Source organism: Vicugna pacos, chromosome 17 (assembly GCF_048564905.1).
Source record: "Vicugna pacos chromosome 17, VicPac4, whole genome shotgun sequence".
NCBI classification, from domain to species: Eukaryota; Metazoa; Chordata; class Mammalia; order Artiodactyla; family Camelidae; genus Vicugna; species Vicugna pacos.
This window is the reverse complement of record NC_133003.1, coordinates 7278973-7290420: the sequence shown is the minus strand read 5'-3', so window position 1 is coordinate 7290420 and position 11448 is coordinate 7278973. Positions and strand designations below refer to the sequence as shown.

Sequence of the window (11448 nt, the reverse complement as noted above, 5' to 3'; positions counted from 1 at the left end):
GCACATTTCTAAGTACTAATCTGAAATTTCTGGGGAAAGGGGAAAAAAAGTGCTTTTTTTTTTTTAATTGAAGTATAGTCAGTTTACAATGTTGTGTCAATTTCTGATGTACAGCGCAATGCTTCAGTCATACATGAATATACATACATTCATTTTTCATATTTTTTCACTGTATGCCATTACAAACTACTGAATATATTTCCCTGTGCTCTACAGTATAAGCTTGTTTATCTATTTTAGATATACCAGCCAGTATCTGCAAATCTCAAATTCCCAGTTTATCCCTTCCCACCCTCCTCCATTTTTTTTTAATGTGTGTTTTTAAATATCAAAATACTCTCTACCTTAATGATATAGTAAAGGTAAAAAAAAGCACATTTGAAAGATCGAGAATTGTAGAATGTCATTTTTGTTCACCATCTAGAAGAGTCTAGAAGAAAACAGCCCAAAATTTTGACTGTGGTTAATTCCAAGCTATTGGCTTCCTGGCGACATTTTGTTCCATTTTGTTTTCTTTTCATGGATGCTTTTCTCCAGAGAACACATAATCATTTGAATAATCACCTTACATATATACTGACACTAAAATATACTGTGAATTTTAAAGTATTGTGTAGTTTCTAGCTGTCTTGTTATTCAATAAAGCCTTGTGGAAATGGACTGTAAAAATCTACCCCGTTCCAGAATGGAATGCTGCCTATGACAAATACATTTAGCTTTATCACAAACACATGATGTGACCTCACAGAAGTGGGGGTGTGGGGATTGGCCTAAGTCACTTTCGGAGATGGGACTTTGGGGACTGTAAGACTGAAGACAGAAAGAACACTACATAAACCCCTCATTATAGTTGGTAAGTCTGTTTCTTACAGGGCTTTGGGTCGAGCAAATAAGTAAATACAGGTCAGAGAAAGGAGTTACAAATATGCAAGAGGGAAAAGCTAGAAGGTCCTCTATGGTGTTAGATCAGAGTAGGAAGTATCAGTATGAAATTGTGTTTATTTTTATACCCATATTAATATATACATGCAGATGGCTAGATACAAAAATAGATACAGCGATGTGTGCACACCTGGGCTATTCGATACACATGTGTCTCCTGGCTGTTGGCTGATGCCCAGCAGCGGGGAGCACCCCCAGTGTCTTAGCCCTTGGATTCTAAAGGCCCGTCTCCAATAAAGAGAATCAAAGCTGCTCAGAGAAAAGGCTGGGATAGGGAAAATGAGCTTGGAGCACTTTATAATTCCAGAAATTCAGAAGTTCTCCAAGAAAAAAAGTATTGACCATTTCAAAAGGACGTAGGTGCCAACTTGCAACAGCTCCCAATGGCCAAAGCTGGACAATTTGAGCAAGAAAATAAATATGATAATACGGCATTATAACCCAAGGAATAAACAAAACATCCCTGAGTACATATTGATGCAGGTAAATGATTGAATAAGTAAATGATTGAACAAGTAAATACATAAATAAATACATGGAAGACAGGGACTAGATCTTTTATGCAGAAGAATTCCAGTTAATAAATGTAGACTCTCCACTCCAGAAAGTGGAACTTAATTCCTCATCCCTTGAGTGTGGGACGGATTTAGTGGTAATAATTTTGTCTGCTATTCAAAAAATGGTCCGTTCCTAATTGCTATCCTGTGGTTTAATATCTAGCAGCAACAGGTGAAGAATCAGACCTGGGTTTGAACTCCCCTTGTTACTTGTGACCTCAGACAAGTCATTTAACTTCTCAGTGCCTCAGTTTCTTCATCTGTAAAATGGCAATAATAATGTCTCACAGGGATGATGTCAGGAAAGTTAAGACACACACAAAACATTTTTGTATTTAATAAATGTTTAGTAATGGTAGTAGAGATCTAAAATGTCCCAGAAATAACCTGAAAAAAAAATCAGCTTTTACCCCCAAATTCTTTTAGTCATAAATCAGAAAGTGTTCCAAAAACTCAAAGACGGAAAAAAAAATTGGTGAAATGAACCTGACTATAATTGTTATGTCCCAGTGGGCATACCAGAAGGAGAATTCATTTAAATAAAGCAAACATTTATTTTACTCTTTTTCTGCTGCATAATTTAAGCTAATTTTTCTCTTGACGGTTAATAAAAAATTTCCTAAGTTGTCCATTTCTTCCATTTTTTTTGTTCTGTGCCCTTTTGGGGTCAGAAGGGCCTAAATACCAGAAAGTCACTTGCATACGATGCCTTGTTCAGCTGGATGCAAGTAATTGTTAGGACTTAAGATGAATAAACAACTCTATTTTTCTAATATCTCTACTATTGCAAAACTCTGGAGTGTTCCTGCAAGTCCAAGTGCGTTACCTTTGGATGCTTTACCTCTGAGCCGCATTAGTCACGATCATTACTAAGCAGAGTTGAGATTTCATTTTTCAAAAACCACATTTGCTGGTATCTGATCGAAAGAAACACGTCTGGAAAAATCCTGACTTGTGTAGCTCATTGGCAACGAAAGGGCAGGGGTTTTAGAAAATTTCCTTAACATGGGACAGTGGTGCTCCCATATTATCCTGCATCAGAATCACACGGGGGGCTTGTCAAAGCACAGATAGCCAGCCCACCCCCAGAGTTAAACTTCATTCAGGCGGTCTGGGGCAGGATCTGAGAATTGCATCTTTTTTTAAATTTTATTTTATTGAGTTATAGTCAGTTTACAATGTTGTGTCAATTTCCAGTGTAGAGCACAATTTTTCAGTTTACATGAATATACATATATTCATTGTCACATACTTTTTCACCATGAGCTACCACAAGATCTTGTATACATTTCCCTGTGCTACACAGTATAATCTTGTTTATCTATTCTATAGATACCTGTCAGTATCTACAAATTTCAAAACTCGAGAATCGCATTTCTAATAAACTCCCAGGTGATGCTGGTGCTACTGGTCTGAACACACTTCGGGTACCACTGATTTTTTAGAAAACTGATGTCTTTTAGGACTGATTTTGCCTAATGTGGGAATGTGACTAACACCAAGGGATGGATTCAGCCCCAAGGGTGAGCCCCACAGGTGGACTCCCCTGCCCTTGTTTTTTCCCAGAGCTCTGAGCAGTGGCACAGCTTTTAATTTTATCTCAAGGCTTCTTCCCGTGCAACAGAGGTCATTTGGCTGCTTTTTACATGAGGTAGGCTGAGTTTTCTCAAATGTTTTCTCTGGGAACAGAAATGCCAAGGGGCGTGTCTCTAGTTCAGTGGCTTTCAAATTTCAGCGTGCATGAGAATCACTCGGTGAGCTTATTTAAAAAGCACATTCCTAAGCCCCACCCAAGAAACTTTGATTTATTAGATAATAATAATAGTAAGTATTTATTATGCATTTACTGTGTGCCAGGCACTATTATAAGCATTCTACATGTATGAACGCATTTAATCCTCACAGCAAATATATGAGGAAGCTACTGTTATTATTCCCTTTTACAGTTGCGGAAACTGATGTTCAGAATGCTTAATAACTACTTAACGCCTTAGTGGTGGAGCCTGGATGTGAGCCCGGGAGGTGGAACTCCAAAATCTCTTACCCACCCTCACTCTGCTGATGCTTTTCTGGGGTGAGGCTCCTAGTCTGAGCTGTCCCAAAAGTAGACCCTAAAATAAAGATGTAGACGTTAAGTAATTGATTGGAGTGTTGATCCCAGAAGCACGAACAGGGGAGTGAGAAAGAGAGGCAGGAAAGTATGCCTTCCCGAGTGAGGTCATTGCCAAGGGCAACCGGGGCTCAGTTCTGCTGAGGACCTTGCGAGGAACCTTAAAGGAACACGCCTTGGAATTGCCTTATTGGAGATGGGTAAGGCTGGGGTATTACTTCCGACCCCTCTGCTTTATAGGTGGAGAGGCTGTCTTGCTGGGCATGAATTCTCTGGCATTGGGATGTTCCTTTGAAGCCAGGAAAGCCTCAGGCAGAACAGTGGAGAGATTAACACAAGGAACCATCAATCAGAGCTGCAGGCAAACTCTAGAATGGGTCTTTGGGATTTGGGGCAGAGCTAGGACAGGACTCTGCATTTTTTTACACCATTGTTGGTGGTCCAGGGAGTACACTTTGAGTATATTCTCCTTTTGTCTACATTCGGAACTTCAGATCCATTAAAAAAATTCTCACTGACTGCCACTGATAAAATTCAACAGAACCCAGTACTCAGGTCGTGAGGACAATAGAGAATAAAGCTTAAGGGGCATTTAAAAGTAATATATTCAACTTATGCTGCCTACGACCCTTACTGAATCCTGGAGAAAAGGCACAGCACTGAGAGGGCAGTGAGGACAAGAACTCGAAAAGTCAGAGCTGAAAAAGAGACCAAGGAAAGTTTCCAGTTCAGTGACTGCAAACTCAAATGCCATTATGGGCCAGGCAGGTATGACGGCTGGTGGCGAAAATGAATGGAAAGCAATTGTGGAAACACAATAGGGAGTGGTGGGGCCTGGGGCAAACTGGAAAATGCATGCTTTTTCTAATTTTCAAAAATGCTGGACTGACAAATGATAAATGCTGGAGAGGCTGTGGAGAAAAGGGAACCCACCTACATTGCTGGTGGGAATGCAGTTTGGGGCAGCCATTATGGAGTATTCCTCAAAAAAACTAAAAATTTGCTTACTATATGATCCAGCAATCCCACTCCTGCGCATGTATCTGGAAGGAATTCTAATTCAAAAAGGTACACACACCCCATTGTTCATAGCAGCACTACTTACAATAGCCAAGACATGGAAACAACCTAAGTGTCCATCAACAGATGACTGGATAAAGAAGCTGTGGTATATTTATACAATGGAATACTACTCAGCCATAAAAAAGAATAAAACAATGCCATGCCATTTGCTGCAACATGGATGGACCTGGATATTGTCATTCTAAGTGAAGTAAGCCAGAAAGAGAAAGGAAAATACCATATGATATCATGTATATGTGGACTCTAAAAAAGAAAAAGACAAGATATATATAAAAAAAAAAAGAGAGAAAGAGAAGACACTAATGAACTTATCTACAAAACACAGACTGATAGACATAGAAAACAAACTTATGGTTACCAGGGGGTAAAGCGGGTGGGGAGGGATAAATTGGGAGTTTAAGATTTGCAGATACTAACTACTGTATATAAAATAAACAAGTTTCTACTGTGCAGCACAGGGAATTATATTCAATATCTTGTAGTAACCTATAATAAAAAAGAATATGGAAAGAAATATATGTATGCATGTGTATGACTGAAACATAATGCTATACCCCAGAAATTGACACATTGTAAACTGATTATACTTCAATAAAATTTTGATTAATCGATTAATTAATTAATCGATTAATTTTTTTAAAAACCATCGAGCTGGCCAAAAGCAAAAGCAAAACAAAACAAAAAATACTTCAGGGCTATATTTGTCTGCAAAATACTAATATGTGAATATTCCACCTAATCTGTTCCCCTTTAGTTGAGAGAGACTGTTTCCTGGGATTCCTCAGGAACTTATATTCAGCCGACACATGCTGGGAAGGCCACACGTGCTCTGGTTGCTCAGGGCCTGGCTATATGTGGTCTTAAAAACGTGACTATCACCTCCGAGTTCACACAAGTAGCGGACTGAAAGAACTGAAAACACTCCCATATTCTTGTCTGTCTTCTGCCCTTAAAAACTTACATTTTGCATGCATAATTGGGGAAAATAAATGCATATGGAATTTTTTAAAAACAATAAGAAGTGCATAGATAAATGTATTTATCAGCGTCAAATAAGATCGTTTTCCAGGTGAAGGGGAATTTCAGTTGTGTTAAAAATTCACTGGGAGGGCAGACCCGCCAGCAGGGTACCATGAATGATCTGAAAACACTTGCTCATCTTTCTTCGCTGACAATTCCATTCTCAACAGGAAACCAGTACGTGCATCCTCTTCATGGATCCCTCAAAACACAGCGGGAAAAAAACCTCTCTACCCTAATTTTTTTAAAATGTGTGTTTGTTAATACGAAGTCTTGCTGTGTTACTCTCAGGGAACTTCAATAAAAATTCCCAAGATTTGGCAACAGTCAACAGTTAAACCAGCCAACAGGTTGTACAACCAGGATGTCAGCTAGAGGAGGTGTCAACGGAAATAAAATGCACAACTTAAAAGCTGAGAGATATGCTTTATTCCATGGACTTTCTGAGGGCTCAAGCCCGGGACACAGCATCTCAGATCTCTCTGAAAAGCTGTTCCAAAGAGGCAAGGTAGAAGCCAGGATATATAAGAGGTTTCACAACAAAGACCAGGTAGTCAGAACATCAAAAGATGACTGTTAATTAAAGAAAACCAGACATCTCGAGTTAAGGAATTCAGCGCTTTTCTATGTATGGGGAGGTGCAAAGGTCTGGGCTCACTGAAATCATTACTCTGATCTACACCTAGCTGTCTAGGGCCACTGTCCTGTTCTTTCCTGTCCTGAATTCCCTCAGGGGGCACCCTTGAGGGTGGCAGCAGAGGCCAGGCTGCCTCCTTGTCTGCATTCTGAGTTCCCTCTGCTCACTGTTGGGGGGCGGTGGTGGCAGCTGATGACCTGATGGCCACAGCATCCTCTGTTTACTGATACGGCTGCAATGCTTTTCATTCACATAAGGAAGCTTTCTGTTTTGTTCACCTCTGTATCCCCAGGAACCTAGACTCATGCCTGTCACAGACACTCAGCATGTCACCATGGCTGCCTTTGCCAACTGGTGGCGGATACCAACTTCCCAGAAGATTTAAACTTCAAAATATTTCAAAGCCAACTTATGTTATGCAGAGATCCTGTACTTTCAATTGCTGAGTAATGAGAGAAGAAGAGAGAACGGTAAAGCTCATGGGACCACCTGGAAAGGTTTTAGTAAATAGCAGAGATTGAGGGGATACAGGTTAACGATTGAGATCATGGAGAACTTTACAGGTGGGAATTCTGAACCTGTCTGCAGTGATGTAGAGTCAAAGGCAAGAAAGTGTGGGAGCCAAAATAGGATTTCCTCAGTTAAGCCGGCAGCACAAGGCAGCGGGGAGGGAAAGATAAGACTGAGAGTTAAGATGATACAGGAAAATGTGAGGCTAGAGGATGGCGTGTCCCAGGTCTCTGCTGAGTCCCTGGGATGGACCCGCCAAGTGTGGGTCCTTGGCTTCGTGCAGGGGAGAATTCAAGAGCGAGCCACGGTTGAGTAAAGGTAGATTTATTCAGAGAGATGCACACCCCATAGACAGAGTGAGGATCATCTCACTCAGAAGGGAGGGCAGCCCTGAAGTGTGGGGGTTGTTGGTTTTTATGAGCGTGGTAACCTCAGATGCTAATAAGCGGGTGGAGTATTCCAGCCACTTTGGGGAAGGGGCTGGAGTTCCCTGGCATTGGGCCACCACTCACCTTTTGATGGTGGTCAGCCTGGGAACTGTCATGGCACCTGCGGGTGTGTCATTTCCCATGTTAATATATTATAATGAACGTATAATGAACGTATAATGTAGCTCAAGGTCTACTGGGAGTCAACTCTCCCGCCATCTTGGGCCACAAGGTCTACTGGAGTTGAATCTCCCACCATCTTGGTGCTAATTGCTGTGTCAGTCCTTGAATGGCTGGCTGCCCCCTTCCCTTCCTGTCTTATTGAGAGAGGAATCTGACAGCTGTTTTGACAGGATCTCCTGGCACCTCTCTATGCTTTGTTAGTCCGTGGTGCTCTGTGAGCCGGGAATACAAAACACCGTCTGCATAATTAAACTGAAAAAGACCGTCTAAGGGAGAAGGCGCTCCACACCCAGGAATCGTGGGTTAGAACAGCCAGAGAGAAAGACAGTTGAGGGCTGGTTTTCTGGACCAAGCAGCCACTGCCCTGGGCGTGAGGGGAGCCCACCCTGAAGGAAGCACCAGGTGAGTGGAGCTCTTCCAATCTCCCTGCAAGATGCCCTGGTAGGGGGTATCGGTTCCCAGGAGCGCAGGATCCGGAATGACTGCATACATCAACAGTCTTTTCAACAACTAGGCCCATAGAACACATAGAAGTTAGATTCGACATTACCACTTTTCTTTTTTTAAACTATACCATAAAATCTTTGGTGACGTTTTGTGTCAGATTAATTAGGCAAAGGAAAGCATGATTTAATGGAAGGCTGAAGAAACTTGTGGTTCCATTAGATCTCCTGGGAGGTTTGTTGAGCAAAGGCAGAGAAGGGTAGTGCCTAACCAGGGCTTAATTTATGATCTGAGTGTACAAACCTCTTTCAAGACCTTATGGCTGACTAATGAATTTATTAGGGAGATTAATGCTTATTATCTGTCATTTCAAGCTGTGCTGGTATGTGCTAACCTGACTGTCAGACCTCGGGACGTGCTGAAACCTCCCGAGGTGCATCTGAACGGGCGGGCGTGTCTCCCACGCCCAGCGCTCCCGCAGTGTGAAGCGGTGGGTGGGAAGGAGGCGGCCCCTGCTGCTGGGGCGCCATCTGGGCCTCGTGGTCCACCTCGGGGCTCCTACCATCCAAGAGGCTGGCCCACTCTCCCGGCCCCATCAGCCTTGCTCAGGCCTTGCCTTGGGTGGGCATCAGCAATGTGCCAAGCGGCCACCTCCGCATGGAAAAGAAACGGGTCTCTTTCCCATTGTCACTCACCTTCAGTGCCTCTCACCCCCACCTCCTACACATGCATAAATGACCATGCTGTCCAGCCAGACCGCAATAGACCTCATTAAGGCAGAAACCAGTGAGAAGGAGCCAATTACCTGATTCATCCACACCGAGTGCTGGAGTCTTGTCTGCAACTGGCCAGGAGGGTCCGCCTTATCCAGGTGCCGCTTTGTCTTTGACTCGAAGTCACGTGAAAGCAGCCAGGGGCTTTGTAAAGAGAGATCGACCCTGTGTGATGGGGTGAAAACTAGACGAGTTTAGTCTGCACATTTCTCCCCGACCATGCAGCCCCGAGGGCCAGCTCGCCAGCTCCAGTGGACTCAAACCCACCCTGATATCAAGAAGCCCAGCGTCTCTGCCAAGAACAGACTCACCACTCCTTGAATTGACTAAGCACGTCAAGGGCTTCCTTAAGCCCAGAAGGGAGAGAGAGCTGGAAAGCGCCACACTGGTCTCCTACCACCACTGCCCTGACTGGGGGTGTGCGGCTAAGTCCGGCCCCACACGTGCTGGGGGGCACCGATCCACTATTTCAGTGAGACCGTTACTGACCAGATGATGCCTGGACCAGCAGTGCCCCTGTTAGAGCAGGCAGATGGCTAAGCATGAGCAGGGAAAGGGGGACACAGGCCAGAAGGCAGGAACTGGGCAGAAAGGAGGGGCACGTGCCAAATGCAGGAAACCCCACATCCTGTAAACAGAAGTCCCTGGGCAGAGAAAGAAAATCAGGAACCTCTGGGCAGATAAGCGGTCACACATTTTGGGGTGACAAGTGGCCGGGAGGCCGACAAAGAAAGACAGGAAAAGGTAGGACTCTCCAGTGTCTGAATGTAACCTTTTGCTCATTATGCCCTCACTTTTAATAAAATTAGCCTTGCAGATCAGAAGTATCCATCATGCACCAACGCCATGACACTTCTGATCCAGACTAAATAAGGACAAAAATCCCTCCTCCCTTCTGGAAGGTGGAGCTGGGATGGAAATCAGGGAATATGGCCCCAAACCCCCTTCTCCCCAATGGATATTCTGTTCATTCTCTTTTACACCCTATATAACCAACTTGCCAAAGAAACTTAGGGCAGCTGCTCCCCTGAGTCTGCCCGCTCTCCCCTTGAGAGTGTCCTGTCCAACCCTTAATAAATCCTCACTTTACTTTCTTAACCTCCATGTCTCATCTCTGAATTCTTTCTGCAGCAACACAAGAACCTATCCACCAGCAGCACCCCAGTTCTGGATTCCTCCAAGCTTACAGCTCTTTTCATTAACCTTCGTGTGCTTCACACAGTCCGCAAGGTGTATCTTAGCTGTATGCTGGGCCGGTGATGGCCCTCCCTCCCCAACCTTTGCCTCCTCTCCGCTAGAAACAGGGCTCACCCAGCCCTGGTATTCCCTCCCCTTGACGTGGCTTCCTCTTTGAAGCTGTGTCCTGAAAGCGGCTGTCAGTAGGCCTGTCGCAGTCTAAGAGAAATGCTCAAAGTGTTCAACTTCAAAAGAGTACGAGCCAGGGCACCCCAGTAGGCTCCTCTACCCCTGTGAAACTTTCCTGCCTCTCCCTCTGAAGACAGCTCTGTAAGGGGCAAAGATCCAGAGCAGTGGACCTCTCCCATCTTCCTCTGCCCCTAGAAGGCTGGTAGAGAGACTCTTCCCTGAACAGAAAAAATAGCCGGCCATTTCTGCTGCCCTGCCCCCATTGCCCCCCCAAGCAACAGAAAAGATGAGTATAATTTTTGCTCCCCTGGGGACCCCATCATGAACAATCTTGCACCATTTCTGATTCCTTCTGCTAAAGAACTGTGGCCAGCGCTTAGGAGTAGGTAGACAAGGGGTCTCAGCCAAGGGGATCATCTCTGCTCTGCTATGGTCTGGACTTTTCCTCTTTAAGGTTCTCCTGACTGTCTTATGTCTGTCTGCCCAGCACTCAGGGCTACTTATGCACATCCTTAAATTTCACGTCGGATCCTTATCGTTATCTTTTGTTTCCTTCACAGGTGGGAACCTGTAGCTGTGTTCTAAAAGTTTGAGCTGCAGTTAGACACATCATTACAGGTAGATTTGTCTTCTGTCTGTTTACAAGATGTGGCAGCCCTGCTCTCTACCCTGTGCAGGGCTCAGTGTTACAGACTGAAGGTTTGAGTCCGCCCCAAATTCATACGTTAAAACCCTACCCTGCAATGTGATGGTATCAGGAGACGGGGGCCTTTGGGACATAATTAGAGCCAGCTGATGTCAGGAGGGTGGAGCCCTCGTGAATGGGATTAGCGTCCTAATAGGAGTCATGAGGAACTTGATGCTTCCACCAGCTCTTGGATCCATGTGAAGATACAATCAGCAGGTCATCTGCAACCTGAAGAGGGTGCTCACCAGAGCCCGACCACGCTGATGCCCCCATCTCAGGCTTCTAGACTCCAGCAGAGTGAGAGATAAATTTCTGTTGTTTATAAGCTCTTCCACCCACCCAGTCTGCAGTACTTTGTTATACCAGTGCAAATGGACTGTGAATGTCCACGATCTCTTTTGGTGCCCGGTGCCATGAGCATGTGGGAGGGTGGGAGAGGGCTTTATTCTGCTGCTTTTGATGTGAAGAATTATTTCCTGATTAAAGTCTGCGCTGAGAGCAGGTGTTCCTGAAGAAAGGCAGAAACAGAGATGCCACAACACTCCCTACATAGCACTGCTGAACAATGACTCAGTCTCCCCCAGGTCAAGGTGCATTTCTGCTCAGACATCCCATGCATTTTCTAGACTTATTTTAGTTTTCGTCCCTGGAAATTTAGGTACTATTTCCACATCTGGGAGACAAAGAAGGTCACTCATTCAACTGACC

General features: G+C 44.2%; 1 long non-coding RNA gene across 3 annotated transcripts; it reads left to right on the top strand.

The window, feature by feature from the left end:
- The first annotated feature begins 768 nt into the window (after positions 1 to 768).
- On the top strand, positions 769 to 11078 carry LOC140686544 (uncharacterized). 3 transcript variants are annotated; one of them, XR_012060368.1, is made up of 6 exons: positions 769 to 853; positions 6642 to 6819; positions 7629 to 7872; positions 9819 to 9917; positions 10613 to 10670; positions 10925 to 11078. It is a non-coding gene; the product is annotated as an uncharacterized lncRNA (long non-coding RNA). The 3 variants fall into 3 exon arrangements; XR_012060369.1 differs by having other exon boundaries at positions 7641 to 7872; positions 10613 to 11078; XR_012060367.1 differs by having other exon boundaries at positions 10613 to 11078.
- The last annotated feature ends 370 nt before the right edge of the window (positions 11079 to 11448 follow it).